Source organism: Pieris rapae, chromosome 11, assembly GCF_905147795.1.
Source record: "Pieris rapae chromosome 11, ilPieRapa1.1, whole genome shotgun sequence".
NCBI classification, from domain to species: domain Eukaryota; kingdom Metazoa; phylum Arthropoda; class Insecta; order Lepidoptera; family Pieridae; genus Pieris; species Pieris rapae.
Genome location: NC_059519.1, coordinates 5,358,493 through 5,383,826, shown reverse-complemented (window position 1 = coordinate 5,383,826; position 25,334 = coordinate 5,358,493). Strand labels below are relative to the sequence as shown.

The 25,334-nt window shown below is 31.4% G+C and overlaps 1 protein-coding gene across 1 annotated transcript in view; it reads right to left on the bottom strand.

The window, feature by feature from the left end:
* The window catches only part of LOC110998938 (octopamine receptor beta-1R), a 42,444-nt gene extending 18,479 nt beyond the window's left edge, over positions 1-23,965 (bottom strand). The window contains exon 1 of the mRNA XM_022267752.2: positions 23,844-23,965. The gene's annotated coding sequence lies outside the window, so the exon portion shown is untranslated. The remainder of the gene's footprint in view (positions 1-23,843) is intronic.
* Positions 23,966-25,334: the final 1,369 nt, after the last annotated feature.

The window sequence follows — 25,334 nt, the reverse complement described above, 5'->3', positions numbered from 1 at the left end:
ACAAGCGAGTTCGTATGCGAAGTTGGGTCAGGATTGATGTGTTGGTGCGCTTCGCAGTCCACGGTATTCTGAGCATTCGCCGCCAGCACCACATCTCAAAGGCATCGATTCTTTGTCGTTCTCGAGCCAGGATGGTCCACGTTTCTACTCCATACAGGAAGATAGGGAAAACCAGAGCCCGTATCAGTCTTATTTTGTTAATTAATTCATTATGTTTTATAGGTATAGAAAAAGTACCGCCCGCGTGAACTTTGGTCTTTGCTCCATTCATGTAAATGGTTCAAATATCAGAAAGATACTTTGACGTGCAAATAAATCATTTCTCATGACTTACGAAAATAAGTTTTCTCGGAATGTATTACCCATCATACGCCCAACAACTTTCGAGAATAACTTATTATATTTGATAAAGCCACCAGAATATGTTTTATATTACTGAACTTTTACATTCTTTATAAATTGTGAGTCAAAATTGGTTTTGTAGTAGAACCAGACTAGACCATATTTTGGATTTAAAAATTTAAACAAAACTTCTAACGGTTACACAACTATACTTAATGGCAATATGATTCTTGTAAACAAGCATTGACGATACCAAATCGTACACCACTCAAATCTACATAATATGAGCCCACCAACGCCCTTTCTTCGTCCAACACTATCTTTCAGACATCATCTCAGACAGAATATCATCAACCACTTTCTCAAAACTAATTTTCACAAAAAATCTTAAGCAACACAAATTCTAATTCAAAAATCATTTATTCATATAGGTAACATACTGTACACTTATGAACGTCAAAAAAAGAAATATTGACAATAAACTCTCCGCCACTCTTTTTAATCGCCAAGTTTTTTTCCTTTACACAACGTTTATAAGGCAGCTCCTTATCCGACCATTAAACCATGTTCGTAGTAGAAACAAATAATATCACCGCATACACGAATTCAAGAACAACAGTAGTATAATGTATGTTATGTAGAATTCATAACGTCAAATACCTAAACTCAATAATATGTAAACCTGTACCTGAAATCATTAGTGAAGTTTCAATTAATTTATAATAATTTATGTTTTTTAAGGAATTCAGAAACAATATTTTCTTATTCAAGTAGAATTCAATTAATTATAACATTTCACACATGATTACTATTATATGCCGAAATACGCGAAAATTATATTTATTATATTTCAGGTTAATTTAACTTATAATTAATAACATCACACAAATTAATATCACCTTTTGCGACGTATTTACGATTTCACAATATTTGATCTAGGTAAAACTGAAAATGTTTGGAAAATGAAAAACCGCTTTAACTAGAAAATTGCCAATACTTTTATTGTTTTTTCAAAGTAATGTCAATTCCTCTCTACACAGCGTCGCATTCAATGGATGGATTTTCCTACGATTTCACCGCATCTTCTGGGCTAATAAAGGGAATACCTCGAATTTGATCTTTAGTTCTTGGTAATAAATGAAAGTCGCAGGGTGCCAGGTCAGGACTGTGTGGCGGATGGCGGTGGACTCCTGCCAAACTCAAATATTGAACAGCCCGTTTTGCGAAGGGCGCTGAAGCAATGTCGTGGTGCAGGAGGATAATTCTTCGACGGCGCTGAAGTCGATTTTTTTCCAAGACAACAGGCAAACAGCGATTGACATACCAGTTTGCAATAACTGTCCTTCCATCTTCTAGCACAACTGTCGCGAAATGATCTTTCCGAGCAAGGAATGAAGAATGGCAATCATCTATTTTCCGTAACTTCTGCGTCGCACAGCACTGATGTTTTCTCCTGCAGTCGCTGTTAAAGGACGTCTCTAACGCGGATCATCATTGAGATTGCTACGTTCACGCTAAAATTCGTTAAACCAATTGTAAATAGTCGCACAAGATGGGGTATCATTAAGAAATGTTAATCGCAGCCCACAACGACAGTCATAATAAATCATTGACCGGAAATTTTCTCGCGTTAGGTTCATTTTTACGTGTAACAAGAGTGTTAGTTTTTTAGTTTTATTTGCCGCCAATTCACAAAAACAAATGACTAATGAATTCAATATACTACATTAGGTTACCAAAAAGTTCTAAAATTGAAATTCAAAAATTCTTTTCCTTAGCAATGTTTCTAAGTGGCCATTTATAAAAAAATTCAGTGTTGTAAGTATCAACGCGTCAATCTAACACTCTAATTGAAAAACCAAATACCTACTATAGCTTTGTAAAAGAACTCTTTTATCAGATACCCGTTGAAGTATAAAGTGTTACGCGATTGACCCAGCCGGTCCGGGGATAAAGAATTCCGCCTTTCACGAAAACCGCTAATTAAAAATTTCTGTTGCGGTTGGAAACCTCTCAATGTAGGATTTGATGTAAATAAGGTAAATTAAATTTCCGTATTATTTCACTATAGCTACAGTTAAAAAAGTTTCAGGTAAAATGAAAAAATGTCTATATATAAAAATAAAAGTCAAACTTATTTTTATTACTTATACGTGATTTTTTTTGTTAAACAGCGAGATACTCGTACTATTAGCTACATTTTTCTGCCCGTGGAAAATAAAAGATCATAAATAATCAAAATGGTTCGATGTACTCTGTGTTTGTTTTTTTTCATTCGACCCGAAGACAGGTTTGTCTAGATTTGCGTTAAAACTGTATTGATTAAATTTCTTCAAACTTAGAATAGAAATCACGTAATATTCACAATTTAAATAAAATAATTCAAACGCACAAATAAAGTATTTCGAAAAATTAAAATTATTATATTCTACAAACTTACTGATCTCTAATTCAAACAGAAATTAACATTTTTTTTTCTTCGCAACATCGCTGGAAAGCGAATAAAAATAACAAAAAAAGGCTAAAGTTTGTAAACATCTACAGACTTGTATTATGTAATTTTTTTTGGGATCCACACTTTCGTCAGATAACCTTTTTTAGAAAAATGTTAATTCAAGAGACAAGCGACGGAATGCGTCATTAACCCTTATACAAACTTAATTTAGATATAAATAATATATTATAATTAACGTCTGCAACGTTGGCATGACAAAAGTTCCGAATCTGTGACAATGTTTGGCGAATCACAGGAGATGCGACATAAGTATGCAAAGATCTATTTTAATTAAAAACATCTTTGTAATGTCGGAATTATAAATGTTCAACTCAAGAGAATATCGGGGATAATTTCTACGATATTCTCTTGCAATTGCAATGAGAAAATACAAATGTTTATTTCCACAGTTGTTGTTATGTAAGATGTTATATAGCTTTCATTAGTATGCAGTGTGGTGTAGTTTTTACGGCAAAGAGCTTTATCGGAAAGAACATTAGCTACATTCACCTAATGTCCCTTCTATTGAAGCAGTTTTTCATTGAATAAACTCACTCGGAGCAACACTGAACATGATGGAATTTGCTAGTATGATTTAGATATTTTATTCTCTGTATGTGTGTTTCGGTAGATTTTTAATATACCTAAAGAGTAGCAAATATGACATGAATAAATCTATGTGAAGTATTATTGTTTCATGTACATATTATCATATAAAAGACATATACAATAATATTTTTGACCCACGATCTCTGAAGGCGTATAGATTTTCGTATTGGTCTGAGAGCCCGTGGGAGGTCGTCCTTCACCGATCTGATAACCAGATGAGACGTATTTTTCATCAAATATTTTTTATAAACAAATATGCCTATAATTGCTTGCCCATCGAAAAGTGGTCATGGCTATTTTTTAATTAAATTAACTTTTATCGATTTTTTTTTCATCACCAAATGAAATTTATTTGACTGATAGTTTTTGATACACAGAATATGCCTAGGTATGCTTGCCTACTCATTTCAGTGTAAAACTACCTGGCAAGCAGGTGTAAACAGGTAAGTTTAAATAGGTGACTCCATCGATCTGCTAACTTATCGAAAGTTATCTTAAATTTTAGATTATTTTATTTCAAAATCAGTCATACATACTTTTCTGCGAAAAATCGTACTTAAAGTACTGTTGCCAGGCTAAAAACTTTTAGAGTTTTAGCCACATGATAGGTGCGACAGAGAAAGTAGAGCGTCCGAGGTCCGTGTACCACTCTGACTAGCCGAGGATAAAACACTTAGGTTTTGGAAACAGTATAACATACTTCCTCTACAAAGCCTGTAATCTGGTCACCACATTTCAAAATGCACATAAATAGCATTGAAACGTTCAAAAACATTTTCCTAAAAAGCTTTGCAACTGTCTACACTTGTGTGGCAAACGTACGTTTGGATTATAATATTAGGGAAATTATTTTAATAATTGTAGTTTAAGTTTAGGTATTTCAGTTAAAAAAATAACTGAATAGAATAGTTATCCTTTGATTTTAATAATGGTTGATTATATTTTGTTACTAAATGGTAAGTATTTAGATATTTTTTACTGCGGCATATACTAATAATATGGCAATTTGTGCAAAGGTAATCATACATATAGAACGAGGAAAACGTCGTAATTCGAACATAGGACGTAGTACAGTGACTGCCAGAAAAGTACGTTAAGCAAGCGATGAATAATCGTCAACGGAATTGTCACTTCACTCTCTTTCTATTTGATATTTCGTATATCGTATCCCACCATACCCAGAACAAATAGGGTCGGGTACATAAGCGGATACAAAGGATACACTCCATACAGTTTCTTGTAGAGGTTGCGAGTGAATTTATTTTGTACTCGCTCTAACATGAGACTGTATTTAGCCTCATATGGGGCCCACACCATTGCGTTGCACTCCAAGTGACTTCTCACTAGCGCGTTGTATAAGATTTTGATCAAAGCTACAAGCTGTTCTTAATACGAACCCCAGATTTCTGTTATTTTATATGTATATGTTGGTTATTAATATATGACTGCCAATAAAACTGGTCTGGTATAATTTATGGTAAAATAAAACAATATACTGCATACATATTTATTAAAACACCGCAAAGCTGAAAACAATGCATACAATATTTATTCATCAAAATATTTAGCAGCAAATAATTTAGTATTGAATTTGCATCAGTAAACATAAAATATGATCTAGACTGGATAATAAACGTTTCGTTCGCGTCATTGAATAAGATTTCCGATGGGATAAAGGTCCTTTCTTAATGACTTTTAGATTATCTTATATTATTCCGTCTTCGAGCCATTTCAATTCTATTGCTTTCATTACGTTATCGTGATTGCAAATGTGAAATTGAAATTTTAGCTTGTAGTTTACAAAACTTTAGTAAACTAAACACCTAAATTATGATAATAATAGTTTATAAAATTATAAATAGAAAATTAAAACAAATGTATAAAGTTTGGTCCCTCAGGCAGTGTACATAAAATGCATTTCCTTTTTTAAATTTTCCAATCTTTTATTAACATAACTTTTACACATTTAAAGAAAACACTTTTTTAACGGATTGAAGTTATGTATTATTGTAAACTTATAATTGTTTAAACATAATTTCAAATTTATCCGACGTAATAAATTATTTATCCTATTGTATTGCGATACTTATTCTTTGATCGACGGAAGCACTAGTTCTGGGATAACCGGTACTAACTACCAGGCACTTACTTAAATCTAGCTCCTGTCCTGAACCCCACGGCCCCACTGTGAAAACGCTGCCAGCATTAATTATATGCTACATGGCCAAATTTTTGAAAGTGTTATTTTTTAAATCATTTTTTAATTATTTATATTACTGTGTTGGTTAATATCATTGTAAATTTAATTATAACCTCGCTTAAATGACTAATGAATTCAACCAATAAATATAAGAAGACATATTTTCATTATACCATTTTTGGTAGCTGTTTACAAACAAAATTTTGTAACTTTTTAAGCTAAATTAACTTTGTTGTTCGTTTTAAGAACGGAAATTGATTTCGATAATGGATGGCAACCTCAGAATATTTATCTTTGATCTATGTATAATACTAAAGTGTCAAATAAAATACAGTAACTTTTATAATGACAGTTTTAAGTGTGCATGAGTGATTAAGTTAACATCTTTGTTAACAAGTGCATAAAACTTATAGAAGAACGTATCTTTCAAGTCAACAACAAGATTATATATATATAATATAATTTCTGATCGAAAGAATTACACGTTCTTTGTTAGACAGGCTCACTTCCCTTTGGACCCTTCGATCTTCATTGTCCTCCCGTAATTACATTTTTTATCATGAATTACAAATAACCTAAAACGTCTCTTGGTAAAAGGAAACGATATTTTAATCGGCAATGAATATATCCAACTAATTAGATCATTAATATAGAATTACATTTAGTTATATTTCTATTCTTGCTATCTACCAATTTCTGTAGAATAAATTGTACTAACTCAATAAACGATAACACACAGATTGTTGAAAAAGTATAATTGTTTAAAATAGTAATCTTTCTAGTAAAAGGAGAAAATAAATATTTGATACTTTTTCTTTTAAAAATAGGTTTGGTAAACAATTCGAAATGCAATAATTTTGTATAATAAGTAAACATAATCCACAATATTTACCCGCTTAATCTTCGCGGATAACAATTATACCAATGGCAAAACATGTATCAGTGGAGGTTTAGTGGCTGTTATTATTTAACATTACGTATACACATACACGTCATTATTCGCAGCCAGTGAAAGTTAAAATGTTACCTTTATTATGAATTACTATTCAGCGCAATGCCAAACTCCGATCTAAAAGAAAGATGAATCAGCCCTAATCAAGATTAAAATGGCTGCCAAGATTCAGTGAATTTCTGTCGTTTGCAATTCTAGTTTGGAAGTTTTAATTCTGAAATCATTTCCCTTTGAAAGGACCTTATGAAGTTTTGTTTCTTCATTCAGATAAACGAAAAGGGAGTCTGTCATTCTTCCACTGAATTGGTCTCTAACCAAACGAAAAAAATATCATATCTAACGTTAACATTAAATGATAAATTTATCGTGTAAGCGCTTCCTTTATGTCGCCCTTTTTTCTACAGGAAATTATAAAAGGGATTAATTCAACATTTTAATACCACCGATATTACAGGTCCATCTCATATAAAAGTGAAATCATTTATAATTAACTGGTATTATATATTAAGACTTGTGAACTTGCATATACTTATGCAGTATCGTTATACAAGAAACATATTAAAATGTTAAATAAAACAGTCACACTAAAACCTCCTTGGCCTTACATTCTTGTATGTCTTTAGTGATAATATTTTTCGGTTAATTAAGTAGGTTGTCTGCGCCTGATACGCGCCGTCAATTTTTAGATCCTACACATTCTGGTTTCCTCATTATGTTTTCGTTCATCGTACAAACGAGTGTTAATTGAGCACATAGAAAGAAAACTAAATTTGTGCCTATTGGTCAGAAACTAAATTCTTACGGTTGAGAAATGTGACATACTATAATCTATTATATTATATTAAATTAATTAAATATTGAATTTATGTAGTTACATAAACTCTGGATGGTGACAAAATATTGAAATAAAATCATTATATTCAATTAGTGCTCCACCTAAGTCCTGGAACCAGCTCAGGGGGGGCCATGACCCCCATGACCTTCCCCCCTGGATCCGCCGTTGGCACTAATACACTACTTTGTACGTGTATGATATTGTTATTTAAAATGAATATAAGAAACGATCATCGTAAGTAATATTGCTTCCGCACGACGCGCAAAGGTTGCAAATGAACTAAAAAGGCAAATTCGATATCACGACAAATAACGTAACCGAAACTGTAGGTATCTAGTTGTTTTTAAAGCAATATCAACAATAAATGAAGAATATAAATACAAACTTCTTAAGACATAATTTATAAATATTTTTAAGACATTTCTAGCAAATAAGTGAATACTTGCCTACAAGATATTGCAAAGAATTTCAGAAACTGAAAATTAATCTCCCACGCTATTAGTTTTAAATTTCACCCCAAACCACTCATTTATAACTATTTCAGATAAAGGCTTCATTAAATTTCAAAAGATCAAAATACTTTAGTGATTTTGGTTACCGTAATTTAGAAATTCTGTTTTGTTTTTATTAAATGTACCCATTTCGATATAATTCATCTTTTGAAGACATTTGAATTTATCAAAAACCGTTTCTGTTTTCGAAACTAAAGCAGAGAAATGCCTAAGAAGAGCAATGCCATTCTACGACTTCTCAACAATCAAAGGATTTTACAAACAAATTCATTTACCTTCTCTTTTTATTATAACTTACTTTCAAGAACGGATAAAATAAATTCTAATACATAAGTCTAAAGTAAAGTATTGATAAAATTAAACCGCACAAATTTGTTATTGACGTTTCGAATACGTTCATGGTTAGCGGGAAGCTTAAATTAGTTTTGTTAATATTAAATGTATAATATTCACACTAAGCAGACACAATATAGTATTGGTTATATTTTTAATAGGAAAGCATATAGATTCTATACGGTTGAATTAATATCGGTGTCTAGCGATTATATGTGAGTTTTCTGAATGGTATCCAAACATTTCGTATGTAACTGTCGACAGGAGTCTTGCTCAATAAAGCTTACTCACCCAGAACTTAGATACTTTAAGATCTAGACTTTCGACTACCAATTAAAAACAAGCTATCGAAAACTATATAATGGGATAAACATTAACATTAAAATAATTTTACTAACATAGTTATAAGTTTTACTATGGATTTATTAATTGGTCTGAAATAAATGATTTTATTTATTATTATCTAACATATTTAATTTATATATACCCGCGTTAATAGAGTACCTAACAATATCAATATCGGTATGGAAAGGAATAACTGGGACACGGAAGCGATAATTTCCGAGTGTGTCTAAAACGTTTCACCTAATATATTGAAATATACTGGACCACATCGTAGCCATTTGACTTCTTAATCATTATCAGTCAAACCCCTGAATATTTTGTTTTAAAATAAACAGCGACCTATATTTGAATAATCAATATTCACTTTTAATTTATTACCAGAGACCATTATGTCTCTCTTGTCATACTTGTAACCATTCATTAATTATGTATTAATCTGAAACTATTAAAAGTGCTTGAAATACTCGTTATTAAACTATTTATGATTTAAAAGCTAATTTCTGAAAACTTGAAAAAAATTAACTGCTGGCTGGTATTAAATAATATGACCGTATACTTACACTTTCTATAATATACTCTAATATCCAATTTTAATAAGGGAACCTACACGGAATGTTGTCATTAATGTTTTTATGAACGAAAAGGTTTTTCCTCTTGTTTGTATGTGGTCAGGTTATATATAATACTTATGAATATAATAATTGAGAGAGCACCGTTAGCTTAGTACGCAACAGAGACATCGCCAGATCGAGCTAAGTAAAACAAAACATAATCAAAACAACTCTTTGGAACAGAACAGGTATACTTGCCTAATTAATGAAGCCAGTTACCCAGAAATAAGGTTCATGGGTTCAAATTGGGTCATGAAGACCCAATTTATTGAGTAGAGGGCTTTATTTATAACATAACTTTAAAGACTTACAATTTGAACTTTCTACATTATAGTATTGTATATATTAATAAAACCTCTATAAGTTTATGATAATCCAGGCTGTAAACGCAGCGTATGACATCGTAAAGTTACGCTGCGACATAAACACTTGATTTACTGCTCAAACTTAGGCGAAATGCTGATCCGAAGTAAATTAAATTTTCATATGACTTTGTCTTTAGTAGATTTAGTTCAGGGCTTGGCATGATTCACTTTAGAAGCTAAACGATATAACTATGTATTGATTTTTTTACTAATTTTACATTGTTAAATGTAATCTTTGTAGTTTACAAAATATCATAGGACTTACTACACGACTTTTTCAGAACTTTAATTGCTTTTTAGTTTTCCCGCCACGAAAGTCCCTCTAGCTGGTAAATAGCTAAAGTTAAAATATTATCTTATACTAGTTAACTAAAAATCATACAACTGAAACATGACTGCTTTGATATAAGATACTCTATATGATATTTGCTCTATGCTCTGTACTATGTTGCTCCTTCGTAAGCAAACTTCTATCTCTCTATTTAAACCTGATAGTCGGAATTTATGTCTTTGTCTTATTTTACATGTTGTCCTTTAATATTGCTGTGTACGTATATCTTCAACATTTTCATCTGATATGTTCTGATCTGTATAGTTAATTATTTACTGGTGGCCCGAAAGATATCACTTATCGCAGTCAAGATTATTTTGGGTTGTCAATTGTCATTCATTTTCATATTTCATAGGAAGTTTTGGTTAAACTTGTTCCTGTAAGCCTGATCGAGCCAAAATGTATACAAATAATTCTAATGTCTTAAACTATTCAAAGCCTAATAATTTTATGCCAGTTACAACATTATTCATAAAGATTATCACATAAGAATAAATAAATTAAATCATATTTTCACAAAATAATTTCATATCGTTATAATGTTTTTGAATATCTAAAATACTAAATCTGTAATATATAACTTTTACAATATTGGCATTTTAATATGAGCCTTTAATGTAGGGTGAATGACATTAAAGCAAACTTCAAATCGTGTCCAACTTATTTTATTTACTTGGGATAGTCGACACAAACAAATAATAATTACTATTTTTTTAAATATATAAGAGATATAATCACTGTTCATGGACAGTCGTAAAAATCTGAAAACTCAGTTTAAAATAGCCTGCACTGTCAGACATTTTCGAATATTTAAATTCATTGCCATTGACCCTTTTTTTACCTTTAAGTCACATAGGTTGGGAAAGAATATGTATCTCTATGTAAATCTATAGGACATTGTTTAGACGTAAGATCCTATCAAACTGAAAATATTTTAACGCAAGGGAATTGTATCCAAGACCACCAGGTTACCTGTGCCAGGAACGACGAAGATAGCGTAAATGTATATATGCCATAAATAAACTCCTCTTGCAAAACATTAAAGAAAAGTGCAAAGCTTACTTTTCCGACATCATTACAAAGTTCGATAATACTTTGGCAACTGCAGAGTATATAAGATAAGATAATTTCGTTTCCAAAGAATGTTTCAAAGTACGCAAATTTTTCATCGGCTTGTTATTTCATTGTAAAGTTACTGCTGAGTTATTATACCAATATAAGTAAAGGATTGATTTTGCAAAAACTAAGACTCATTACTTTTACGTATAAAATTTATATGTACCGTGAAAAGGGTTGAATACTATATCCACGTGAGTTGTTAATAACATATAATAACATATGTGAAGCTTGGACATATATATATGTAGTTTAATCGTCGAATGCTTCGTATAGGCTGAATCCAGAAGATCTCTAACGAGAGTGTTCTTAATCGAATTTCAATGTTGAAAAAACTTATGCAGAACGTCAAACAACGGGAATTTGCTTATCTGGGCCACGTGTTGCGCCATGACCTCTACCAGTTCCTTCAATTAATTATAATGGGTAACTTCCAGTGTAAATACCGTGTTGGTAGAGGGAATAAAATTCATGGCTTCGTAACGTTAGAGTGTGGAAGGGTAATGCGACTGCGAAAGAGTTTGAAATATCGATTAGCATTTGGATTAGTTTTGGAAATAACCTGAAATCAGTTAACCATATCCGACAATTAAAGTTCTACAGACGATAGAAGAATAACTAGAAGAAAAGAGACACGTTATTAAATAGTATTATAAGGCAAATTGTGTACCCAAGTCTCTATTCCAAAAGCAAAGAAATTTATAAGTCATACAATTTCACGCAAATAGTTCAGATATGTAACCTTTATTTCATTTTGAATAAAAATATGTTATTTTTATAAAAGTTATTTGTGCTTTCTTGGAAGGCTATACGGCTTACCATTACGAAAATAAACTAGGGTCTGTCAATCGATACAACTCTTTGATAAACCACACACCTGGAGTCAACCCTTCAATTACTTCGGACCCTACGATGTGGAATAAACGTAACGTAAACGTTATTTACGTAAACCTAGCGTGAGTTTTTAATTCACGGTTGGATGTAAAAATCGAGATTACAATTTTGTAATTTGATAACACCAGACAATTATAAAAATGTTTATTTTAAACACTGTCAACCCTATCAATATGTCACAGGTACAGAAAGGTTTTGGGTAAAATTATCAATTAAGTTTTAGTTTTAAATTCAAAATACATAATCTTATACATTTTTTTTCATAGAACATGGAGAAAACGTGCAAGCTCGTGCTTACGGGATTTTAAGTGATTACGCCCATGACACTCTCGATGCCCGAGGGTCGCGACTGCGAGAGCTGGTTCCACATAGGAACGACGGATGTCTAGGTGATGCGGGTGGCATTTTGTATTTTGCCCCGACATCCGATAATCAAACTCATCTGTAGGTATTAATCCGAACATCTTCTCTGAAAACCCTCCATCGTAAATGAGGTAGAAGAAGTGCTGAGAGATCAAGCCGCTCGGAAAGGGATTGGTCATTGAGGATTCGAACCGCTCTTCGATTAATAAACCGCGTTTTAACGATGGTTGTACGTCACGTATACCAATATTTTAAATAATCAAACGTTAAACACATTAAACAAGATATTTAATTTTATAAATAGATTGCAACCCAATCATGTTACATATTGCATCAGTAGATAGCAGCCAAAAAAATATAATTTATTATTAAATAGTTTACGAGTACTAGACGTCAATGATCATGCTTGCGCTGGTTTGTATAGACTAGGATAAATTAAAGGAAAGCTGACTGCGTGGGCACGCGTGCGTGGGTAATAGTATATAGGGTATAAGATTACATAATATGCGACTATAAATAGGTAATATATAGATGCCCATAGTATTCTGATATAAAATATAATTCTATATTAAAAGTATTTTGGTAACAGTAAGGATCGTTGGAGACAAATTCCTGAAAATATTGGAAAAATCCAATTACTCTTTCAATTTAATAAATGACTGAGTTTATTTTGTTTCTCATAAATCTATTATGCAATATGTCAAAGCAATATTTATGAAACTAAACACAAATTATTACAGATAACATATTTAATAACTTACAACAAAATCTTAATCTATGCTGTATATAATACGATATAAAAAATATTTAGAATTTGTTCCTGCGGTCAAGGACTCTTAATACTAGAGCACTTCATTGCTGTATTGCGCGAGCGAGGTTGCTTATTCATTTAGCGAGGAAAGCAACATCTGTAAACCCTATATGTATGCTATTCTATGCGCTAACATCCGACAAACTCATCTGTTGGTATTAATCCGAACAACTCCTGTGAACAACAGGCTCGAATTTAATGACGTGGAATAAGTGATATCATTATGATCCTATGTTCCAAAATAAACGTATTTTTTTTTCAACCATCACGATAAATGCGATAGAAGAAGTGCTGAGAAATCAAGCCGCTCGGAAAGTGATTGGTCATTAACGATTCGAACCGCTCTTCGATTAATAAACCGCGTTTCAAAAATGGTTGTACGTCAATTATACCAATATTTTAAATAAGTAGGAGTGACTACTTCATCAGATGATTTTTTGTTAATTTAATTGATCGGAATTAAAATAGTTGTATCATACTTATTACGCCCTTTCATTTCTTTTCTACGCTTTTCGTCTTTTAGTGAAATGTTCATGACTCAATTAAAATTAGATTTAAAGAAAACTCGCATTTAGCATTTAATTGAATTTCATCAGTTTTAATACTAGGGAATCTTAACAATCGCATTCAATTATATCTATAAATAAAAATTACTTCATTCAACGTGGGTGAAGGTTTCAATTGAAATCAACGCCCGGTCTGTATCAATGAGTTCATTCAGTTGTGCCCTGGAGTTTTTTATAGATATGAAATAGAAATATTCATTGCAATTTTTTTTTTAATTTATGAAAAATATTTTTGTTTGCATAGTTTCCTGGCATATCTTGGTTTTGTATAATCTATTATTTTTGGCATTTCAAATATTTAATGATGATTGTCCGTGTTCATTAAATACTTGGAACTTCCCATAGTTTCTCAAGCATTAAAATAAGCATTAATATAATAATGCACGCGTGGTATTAGACTGATATATAGTCGCAGAGTTGTTTGTAATCTCCTGAGATATTATTAAAAATCAAATGATACCAAAAGCATTTTCTTTGATGAAAAACCCAAATTGATCTAGATCCTTAATAAATAATGTATTCTTATGTACATAATTTTTTTACCAAATGCCACTTTGCCTTACCTTTTTAGGTTGTGAGGCAATCAATCTTAAAATTCTGCCCTAAAATAGTTTCGCAATCTTGTTAATTGGAACATTTTTATTATATTATATTTAGCATAACTTTAATCATTTGCGGAGCGCACGCAATGGATTATTGTTTAATATATATTTTTTTTTAAATAAATATATTGTTTAATAGATAAATTGTTTCCCGTTTTTGCAACATTTATCACTGAAGCTCCGCCCTTGTAGTAGCGTAATGTTATGAGCCAATATTTCTCGCTGAAAACAGCATGATATTGGTGAATAATTACTTGGTTAATTACAAGGAGCACTTGGTCTATGAACATATATTCTAGTTTAAATATTTTTATTGATATTTCAAGTTTAGGTAATAAGCTGTCCGTGCACATATTTCCTCACGACTTTCTTCTTCGAGACTTGTACAACCGGAGTTAAAACGCAGTTAATCTGCTAGTAATGGGTTAGACACTGGACTAACATTGCCTCACTTCGAAATTCCTATATTTCTCAAAATATTAAGTAAGGCAGTGTTAGTCCTATAGTCTTTTAGAAAAATACAGAAATATGATTACTATTACTTCTTTTTATCAATAGACCTCCAGTTGACACTATAGCGAAACAGGAGAACTAATATAACAGCATATATCTTTTTAAAACACTTTAATATTTCTCTTAATACAAATACATACACTATATTAATATTTTCGGCGAATCAATGTTAATTATGAAGATATGATTGTTATAAAAGACCTGTTAATACTGATTTATTTGGATTTCCACGTATAATAATATCAGTTAAATGAGCATAATTATCAAATATTTAATAACTAACTAACGTTTATATAGTTTTTATTACTATGACGTGTACATAGATGATATTTGTTAAATGATAATATTTTGTTTAAACAAATGACTACGCTATATAAATTTTCTGTACTAAGATCTGTCTTAAATATTTTTAGTAGGGGACTACCTTTTCTCTCAAATGTATTTATTATTAAGGATTTTATTTTTATAGTTTTATTTAAAAAATCCCGACAGTACATAGTAAATAAAATCCAAACTTACTGTACCCACATGTACATATATATGTTATTCATAATATTCTTCTTATAATTCTTGTTATAATTCGTCTGCATAATATTCTTGCTTGATTCTGACCTTTTCCAGCTAAGATCCTCCCTAGTACCAGCTCTTTCCACTTTTCCGTATTCAGCAAATAGCGGACCGAATCGTTGACGACCAATCCCTCTCCGAGTGGCTTGATTCTTTGGCGTTGTGTGTGTATTTTTCTATAGTGATATAAATTATCTATTAAATATATTACATAAATTAGCAATTCATCGTAAATTATATACTGTTGTCTGGCAGGCAATTATTCAAGTGTATTAACTGAGTTCATAACATGATTCAAATAGAAATTTGAATTCGCCTTGTGTTCTAGGATTGGCAGAAATTCAACACTAATTGGCAGTAATTAGACATACATTATGAGGCATACAATTACGCTTTGTTTCGCGATATGCTAAATTAGTTACTCAAATTCGTCGTCATAATAGCTTAAGACCATTTCCAACTTAGGGCTTCTTTCCTCTAGGGCTCCATTCTTAGGATCTTGTAGTTGCGATTGTCTTCAATATGCGATATTCACCTCTAAGATGGTAGGTTGAATACCCGGCTGTGCACAAATGGATTTTATGGTCTTTATGCACGCGATGTTAAATCGTGATGAAAGCGGTATAAGATCCAAAAATGTCAACGGCGTGTGTGAGGTGAACACAGATTCAAAAATCTTGACTGCTATTACGCAAATTGTGTTAATCTGAATAGAAAGTAGGTAATAATTTCTAATTACAAGGATATTCGTTTTGGTTTTGTACTTGGCAGGTTGCCTAAGATTTTTACCTCATATTTAAAAAAAAACTAATCAGTTTCACTCTTTCAATTACTTAATTTCTTAATCTTTTAATTAATTAATCAATAGAGTGAGAATTTTTTTTTGTTTTTGTCTCCTTACAATTAAATTATGTTAAGGCAAAGAAATCTATTTAAAACGATAGACTGAAAATAACCTATCTTTTGTTAGACTGATTAAGTTATAGTGAATAAGTGGACTCGATTATATTCCTATTAAGGTGCAAAATAACACTTTGCGTAGTTGGAACCCACGTACGGAAAGCAGTATGAGCCTTTAACGGCAGTTACACGGTAATGGGTTTCCGGTGTTCGGAATCAATTCCGCTCGTGGCTTCATGTCTTTTCAATCACTATTGTTCGATTCTTGACGTTATCTGGCTAAACTGTGAGCTATAATTAGGGTTACGCATTTTAATTTTTATTAAACCAGCGCGAATTTAGAGTTTCATGCACGGGCACGTTTCAAGATTAATTGAATTGTCCATGGTTTTCAATGTTATGCTGATGTTATATTTGTGCGGTGTCGAATGTAAAATAGTCTATAGATATATAGTTATAGCATGATAATAAGTGTCTATTTTGGCTTGTGAGTTTATGCGAATCATTTATATACTATATAACTTTCGCTGGGTTACCAAAACCTTTTATAAATATATATTTTAAGCTATTGCATAGATTTTATCGCGGGCTTTGAGCGCGGCGAATCAAGAAATTCCGTAACGAAAAAAACCTAACACACGATGACGAAATATAGGTGCGGCCAATATGCGTTAGAGCGGGACATAACGCTTACTGCGTATTCACATCTCTCTGACGAGATCGGTGACATAGTTTGATAGAGTGGTAGATTGATTTAATATACAAAGTAAAAAAATACTGCATAAATAAAAACTAAATAAATAATATATAAGTTGATAAAAAATGCTATGCAATAGCTTTACCGCGGCAGTCCCCGAGTGCCACACATTTTTTATTAACTACTATTGTATCACACAGAACGGTTCGGTGGCCGTCGATACGTAATCTTATACTAAATTAAGTCCTGAGTACATATCTCAAGATGCTGCGACTTATAAGGACGAAAGGCACACAATGACGTCAGCCGTAAGGACGTGGAGAAATTGTTAGTTTGGGAACAAAAAGAGGTTAGACTGATGCTGCACCTTGCCTTACAATAAGAGAGGACGTAACCATAGGCAAGAAATGAATAAAAACAGTATAATATATAAAACTGCATCTTACTTTACCCAACTAAAGCTCAACAACGACTCATTAACAATGCGCGTATCAGCCCAGTTAAAATATTTTTGCGATGAGGGTTCATGACCCTCATTAAATTTTATTAAAAGAAAAATTGGTTCTATTAAGAACAACTATTCATATGATAATAAACTGAAACGCATCTGTGTATTCTAGTTTGTGATTATCACCAGTGAAATGGCTTCAACAAAAGACCAAGTTTCGCCGAGGCTTAAGCTAGTGAGGATTGTTATGTATATAATTGAAAAATCGACGACATGTAGAATGCACAGAAGGCCGATCACCTAAGTATCTATTGAGAGAGAAAATTATCAAAGAAACAGATCAAATCGAAGATAAACAACCATACAGGGTTGTAGTGCCACTGGATTACAATAACATTAAGAAAATAGTTTTTGCTTTAGTACTAAAAGTGCCACAGTCCGTACAAATATATAAAATGTTTCCTATATATGTGCATGTTACGGTGCCTTTAGGAATTTATTTTTAAAGTACCTTCGCCCGCAGCTTCACTCACGTGGCATTTTGCCACCACTTCCACAATAAATATTTCATTCAATTCATACAAAATGATAACTATTTACACACCTTAAGCTTCCTCAGGAACTTCATATTGGTGAAATCTGTACAATAATCTGTTTAGATTTTTTTAAGTTTATCGCGTTCCTACAGGACATACTCGAATACAATTTATAAAATCCTAGCAGACTCGGCCAAACGTTGCTGTGCTAAGGCTTTTGTTATATTATAAGCTATTCAAGGGAAACTGTAGGAGAACTGAAGTGAAAGGTAGATAGATAGCTTATGGGTAACATTGGGACTTTTAACACAGCGCTATCTGTTAGAATTGTATCAAATAAAAAATAAAAAATTTGCAATAAAATAAAATTACGACTATAATGAAAGATCTAAGCTATCCTATCTCTTAAGTCAGACCAGACTGCTCACAGTGTGCAAATTTAATTTAAAATCTGTTAAGTAGTTTAGGAGTCCATCGCGGACAAACATCGTGATAGGAGATTTATATATATTAAGATAATCATGTAGTTGTGAACTAAAGCTTTTAGTTACAACAACAGAATTAAATAATTTGTCAAACCGTAGCAGAGCTTGGCATATAACCTCTCGTAGCTAACGTAGGGAAGCTGACTCAGCAAATTATTAACAATATCATAGCATCGTAATCTTGTACTAATGGTATTGCTTGTAATAGCAAAACCATGTTTGAGAGATTAATATGGTATACATGAATTTAATATAAAGTAAATATTGTCTTATACAATGTGCTTACACGCTAAAACATATATGTTTATATATATATGAATATCAGCCCTTGAATCGTAAACGAAACGTTTTTTTAAGGTCAGTTCAACATTTGATAACGCAACTAGTTATATTTTATAAATAAATCATTTTCATTTATATGACTTTCCATTTAGCCCTGAAGTGGTTTTTTATAAAGCAGGAAGTAACAAAAAACTAGTATGTTAGTATTACAAGATTATTTCTATTAATCTTACTATGTTAAAAAGTAAAGTTTGGCACTGGGTAAAAAATATATAGCAATAAAATGATTGCTCAATTCGCTTAATTAATTAATTAATTAATGTGCATGTGTAAGTGTGTTAAATTTGTGATGTCATATTTCCTTGTATTTTTTAGGCATACACATTGTTTTAGAATGTATATATAAATAAATAAATAATTCTGATTAATCACAAGTGTCTAGTCCAATCACAGACACGCGAAAGGATTACGATCGTTTCGTTCGTTTCGCTTTTAGTATGAAACCGAAGTGTAGTCAACCAAAGTATTCCCTTTCATCGTATTGCAGACAGGATTTAACTGGTGGCTCATGTCGCACTCAAAGCAACGTGGACTGTAATTTTAAATATTACTTGGACTAAAACAGTCTACCTAACAGCCGTTCACCATAGATCCAAGCAAAAGCTAAAATACATTTTACTTTATGAAGCGTGGTTTAGCTTATAGCTTAGCTTTTGTAGCTAGGAATAAACACTAATCTACTGAGAATAAAGGCAAAAGAGAAGACAAACACTTAGCGGATATTGTCAATATTCAATGACGTTATTTCTAATTTATCTTATTGTTTTGTTCAGAGATTCTTTATTCATTTGAGCCCTTCTTTAATTAATCATTGTTCATCGAAACAGCCGCTGTATTCAATTCAATTTTAAACAATTTATATTCTTTATCTAAGGGGTTTTATAATTCCCAAAAGGTTATTTGAAAGTATGGAAAATATTGTTTTATTGAGAGTTATTTGTAATTAAAAATATAATTTTTCATATATACAGTAAGGTACGTTATATACTTGTGCCATCTTGAGAAATGTAACGGCGGGATATAAAATTACAAATGTTTAATTTTGAAGGGAAAAAAACAATTTGAGTATGTTCTATACGTAACTAAAAATTCTGACGTGATTTTCTAAATCTTCTCAAAAAGCCTATTTAAATATTTCTATTAAAACTAGCGGATCCGACAGACGTTGTCCTGTCTATACGTCTTTAATTTGAAAATTTCAAACTTTTTTTAATAAGCTAAAACATTCTGGACCATTTTGATGAAAATTATTATTCAAATGTTATGACAATATCTAACGATCCAGCACATGGTCTACAATAACACAATGATAACAAAACTTTTTTTTAATTTGATCGCAGCGCTAACTGTCGGGACAGACTAAAATTAAAATTCGAATATTATTTAAAATTTGACAGTGCGATGGTAGCGCCGTCTGTCGGATCCAATGTAAAACATTCCAAAATCAACAACTACTAATTAATTAAAAAAAACATTGTCCAGCGGACAAAATTGTGAATCTAAACCATTCTCGAATCTCCACGAACACACACAAAAAATTTCATCAAAATTGGTCCAGTCGTTTAGGAGGAGTTCAGTCACATACACACGCACACAAGAAATATATATATTAAGATATGTAGCTACATAAAAGATCAAAAATTGTATGAAGTTACATGTGTAAGTAATGTATATCACCGGTCAGTAGATGATTGATGTTCCATTCTCCAACATCTTCACTCGACTCCAAAGTGACCTTTTTGCAGTAATATATTACAACCTTCATCGTAAGAACGTAAAGTGCTGAGTGTTCTAACATATTTTATACATATATATATATCGGTAACTGTTAGTATGCGTGTATGAACAGAATTAAACATATACATATTACATAGTTATGTAATGTGTGCCTATTTCACAAATTGTATATTGCGTCAAATCCCTTAAATTAGAGATAATATAGAGGGAAAATCACATTTTTGCCATTTCTAAACTTTCTTTTTTAACTGCCTTTCTACTGTTGAAAACGACAAAAATGAAAATAGCACTATGATATTTTAAATAGATTTAAACGGGTCCCGCAAAACGAATGGTAACGAAGCAGCATTTCAAAGTCGAAAGAAACTTGAATGAAGTCAAAGGGCAGATGTACTGTATGTCCTCTACCCGATATAGGACTTTAATTCAAATATATTTAAACGAATTTTTTTCTAATAGATGTGTCAAATCCAAGAGAACCTTACTACAAAGTGAAGGTGTGGATTTTATATCCTATCCCATTCAATATAATGCTCTGTTTGTAGAACATGTGTAGAGTAAAAAGGTTTGGGCTTAGCGATAACGGCTTTTGTAAGCCTCACAGCCCGTTAAGGAAGTAGTAACGGTAATGGTTAAGGAAGGGATATGAGCAAAAACGAACGTAGTATGAAGACGTAACAAGCTCGTTCTGTTTAAGGATAAACGTATTAATCGATTTGTGTCTACGTTTTCTATACTCGAGTTAATGATAAATACAAAACTAGTGAATAGATTTCATGGATTCACATCTTAAAAAAACTACACCAAAGAATCCACTTGAACTCCATTTATGATGAGTTTAAGTATAAGCATACGTACAAAAGAGTCGTGCATACAAACTATAATTGCCTTAACAAATTATCAACCCAAATTTGGACAGTTTTCGCTTTTGACTGGTTCTGGCTGACAAATTATGTAATGAAATAATTGATCCTTTTAACAAGTTTATTTTTTATGACTGTGTATGTATGTATTTCGTTAAAACGAGTTGTTAATCATCTTTATTAATCTACTACTAAAGACAGCTTTATGAAACACTCTATTCCACTGTATAAGAGACAGGAAAAACATTTAAAATAATCAAATCGTAAAGCCAAAAGACGTTTACGGAAAACCCTTAATACGAGTAAATATTTACCTTTGTTAAGATAAACCGCTCCAGTGAGATTATAATAAGCGATAAGCTAAGATGATAGGTTTTATAATATAGTTGATACAAATGTGATGTTAACTATTTCATGCCTAATCTTGCGAAAGGCAAACATTATCTGCATCTCATTCGTTGATTCATTCTTCGTTGAACATTGCTATAGTTAATTCAGCACCCATTTAACTTAGAAACAAAACACTAAAACCTCTATGTTATAGGTGTTTGTTAACTAACAACTATAATATAACGTTGCATATCATCATGGCTTAAAGATAAACATCAGGTGAGCCTCCTGCCCGTTTGCCCCCTGTTCTATAAAAAAAAACTGTAAATAAATACACATCGCTTGTTTAATATATGTGTATTTATATACTTATAGTTAATCTTAATTCAAACAACTATTATCTGTGTGTCGATGCCGACAAAGAATAATATAGCTAGATAAATCCTTGTCAAATAAAAGTACATTTGTACTAAATCAAACATGTAACAAACAAATACACCGATAACGTTATTATACTTCAAAATTAAATAAAATAGATTTTCAAATAACGCTGCATTTTAAACCATAGATAATATTAAAATATTTTTTTAAACAAAGTCGAAGATTTGAATTTGCATAAGAATATATAATACTAGGATAGATAGCTCAAGCTACAATCGTTCATACTAATTAATATCCAGAAACAAAGAGATAGTTTCTATAACTGAACTGAAGATAGAAATATACACTGCTAAAGTTAGTAATAGATTAGCAGTGTATATTTCTAAGTTAGTAATAGATAGATTTTAGAGAAAACTTTATTGAAATACTCGCAGACAACGTAGCGTATAATAAAATATGTTTAAAATTTGTACACGGTTATTACACTAATCGGTAAAAGTCAAAATTTAAAAATTATATATTTCTCTCAAGCAATTTAATTATGTTCTTAAATAACACAATAATTAATATGAATTAATTAATTTTACACTGACACTATGTTGTGTATGTATGTATTTTCGTCATGCTTAGAACCACTCTCTCTTAATGTTACTGTAACTGTAACTGTAACGGCGACATTATTGGCTACATTACCTTATTATACATATAATATTTTAAACAAATTTTATTTAATCATTAAAATAAATAGGTAGTTGTAATGTCATCGATTACCCTGTCAATGTGAGCCCAAAATAATGGAAAATATGGTTTATTCATGATTGAGTTACTTTTGTGACAGTTACAAGTTACAGGTATGGCTTAATTACGTTTAACTAAACCAAACTTTAAATTAGATTGTAATTAGAATCAACGCAGGAGCAAATTTGTGACATGTTGATTAACTCCTGAACTATGAATACCAACGAAAAGTCTTTCTTGGTGAAAGATTTCTAATTTCTTTGAGAAAAGAAGCACCGAGAAATCTATTTTGAAAATAGAATTCTATGGTATTGGGATGCCCAGAAATTTTAAAATTCTGCCAAAAAAGACTTAAAAAAAGGTTTCATATTTCTCTGTTTCTTCGAAATTCGGTAGTTTTATTTAAGTCAGGTAATATTTATAATGAGCTTAGTTTTTAATGTAAGTTATCGCTATCTTAACATTATAGCAATTATTAATCAAAGCATTTTTAAAATTTAATTAACGATATAATGACAAAAAGAATTTATAATGAACATCATATAAAAGATTCAGGTTTAAGTATATAATATTTTAGTACGCAATAATAACTAATGTATAGAATAATTGTATAGAAAACAAGAAGGAAAATTGGAAAAATAAAGTAACAAATTTTATTTTATTGTACAATTTCGTTCACAGAATGTTTCCTTTTTTCATTGATTCCTTCCTTTATATTTAAAATATTTACTACTAGAGATGGTCTTGTATAATGTTATGTTAAGAATTAAAATTCTTTGTACTGAAACAGTAGGTCGAATTACCTTTTATTAGAAATAAACGAATACAAAAGAAAAATTGCAGTCATAAGTATGCTACAAGTTGGAATTTCTCTTAGCCTTGTACGTGACTTTATTAAGTAATGAATAAGTTGAATAAGTGCACTTAATCTTTTCAAAGATTCAGCCTTTTTAAATAAAAGGGTCGCCTTAGCTATACAACAAAATAATCAATTTAAATTTACTAATTAATTAACGTGGACTTACGACAATATTTTCTAATAATTTCCCTCCAAAATTTCACTTCACTCACTACACACAGTCCACGGAGTATCAACACGTGTTTTTTCACAGATTATGTTTTATGAAGCGTGTGCTCCGCTCGTAAGTAAAATATAGACTGCGGCGAAGCCCAGCGAAACATCAGAGTGGAGCGCAGGGTCGCCCGACTTACAGCTATGGTGCAATCAAGTTTATTCATTTTGGCGCTTCGATTTTGATACCAGGAAGAAATTTAAATTTCTATTTTTTTTAACATTTGATACTGTGAGTTATAATCGTCCTCATTTGCGTATATATAATATCAATTAAGGAATTAAATATATATTGTTTAACAATTATAATATGCATATTTAAGGAAAGATGGAATGGAATCTTAAACGTGGGGCATACAATTTCTTTTATATATTCATATATATATGAAATATTATGTAGAACTACACTACAACTACAGAATTTAAATCATTCTCGTATTGTTATTAATTACAAATGAAATTATGATAGTAAAACATAAGCTCTGCCTTTCGGGGTCAAAGCTTCATAAAGAACTTTGTGCTACGCGCGTAGCAGGTAACAGTGCTACGCTCACCTAGTTACGAGCGTAACTGAGTGGTACACCACCTGGCGTAGGGGAAAGCTTTTTTTCTGTGTAAATTTATTTTTATTTCCATTACTGGTGGTTATTTTACGTTGTGTTACTTATATTTTATATAATTACTTTTATTATACATATATTATATATTTATATAAAACATCATGTTAAATTAGTCATGTTCTTTATACATGGCTATTGTTTATAAGAGGTATCGCCGTTAAGTGATGATAGACTATTTGGCTAATATCGTAAATTTAACTTCAAAAATCGACGACATGTGTCAGATAGAAAGGTCACCTACTTGTCTATGAATAAAAATGATTCAAGTGATGACAAGACTCATTCATTAAAAAAATTATTAAATTTGATAGTTTTTTTATTACATTTTTCATGATTCATTTTTAGCTTATTTTGAAAAAAAACTGAAAAACATGATAATTCAGAAATGGTTTACATTTGCATTATGCATATAGCAAATAGTCCTGTCACGTTCTAACGGTAAAACGGCGGATTGCCAATATCCCTGTATAGTGAAATAAAAGTAACGAGCAGTTGTACCATACTGAAAATAACGACAATAAGTGAATAACAACTAATTAAATCAGTTTTATTCCGGGCACTTTACTGTTTTAAAATAAAACTTTTATTACATCGTCTCAAACTTTTTAGTGTGTGTGCGCGCATGTCGCGTGACGGTCAGCCGCGGAGTAGGGATAAACTGAAAGGCGCTCGTCATAGCAACCAAGGCCAATATGGCGGTGTTCGCAGCAGCTGACCGTATAGCCTATAGTGTATAGACTATTATTCATTTGTGTCAGTGCTCCACGCTATTTTGTTTTTTACTGTCAGTGTTTATGTAAATGTTGTTAATTATTAAAGTGAAA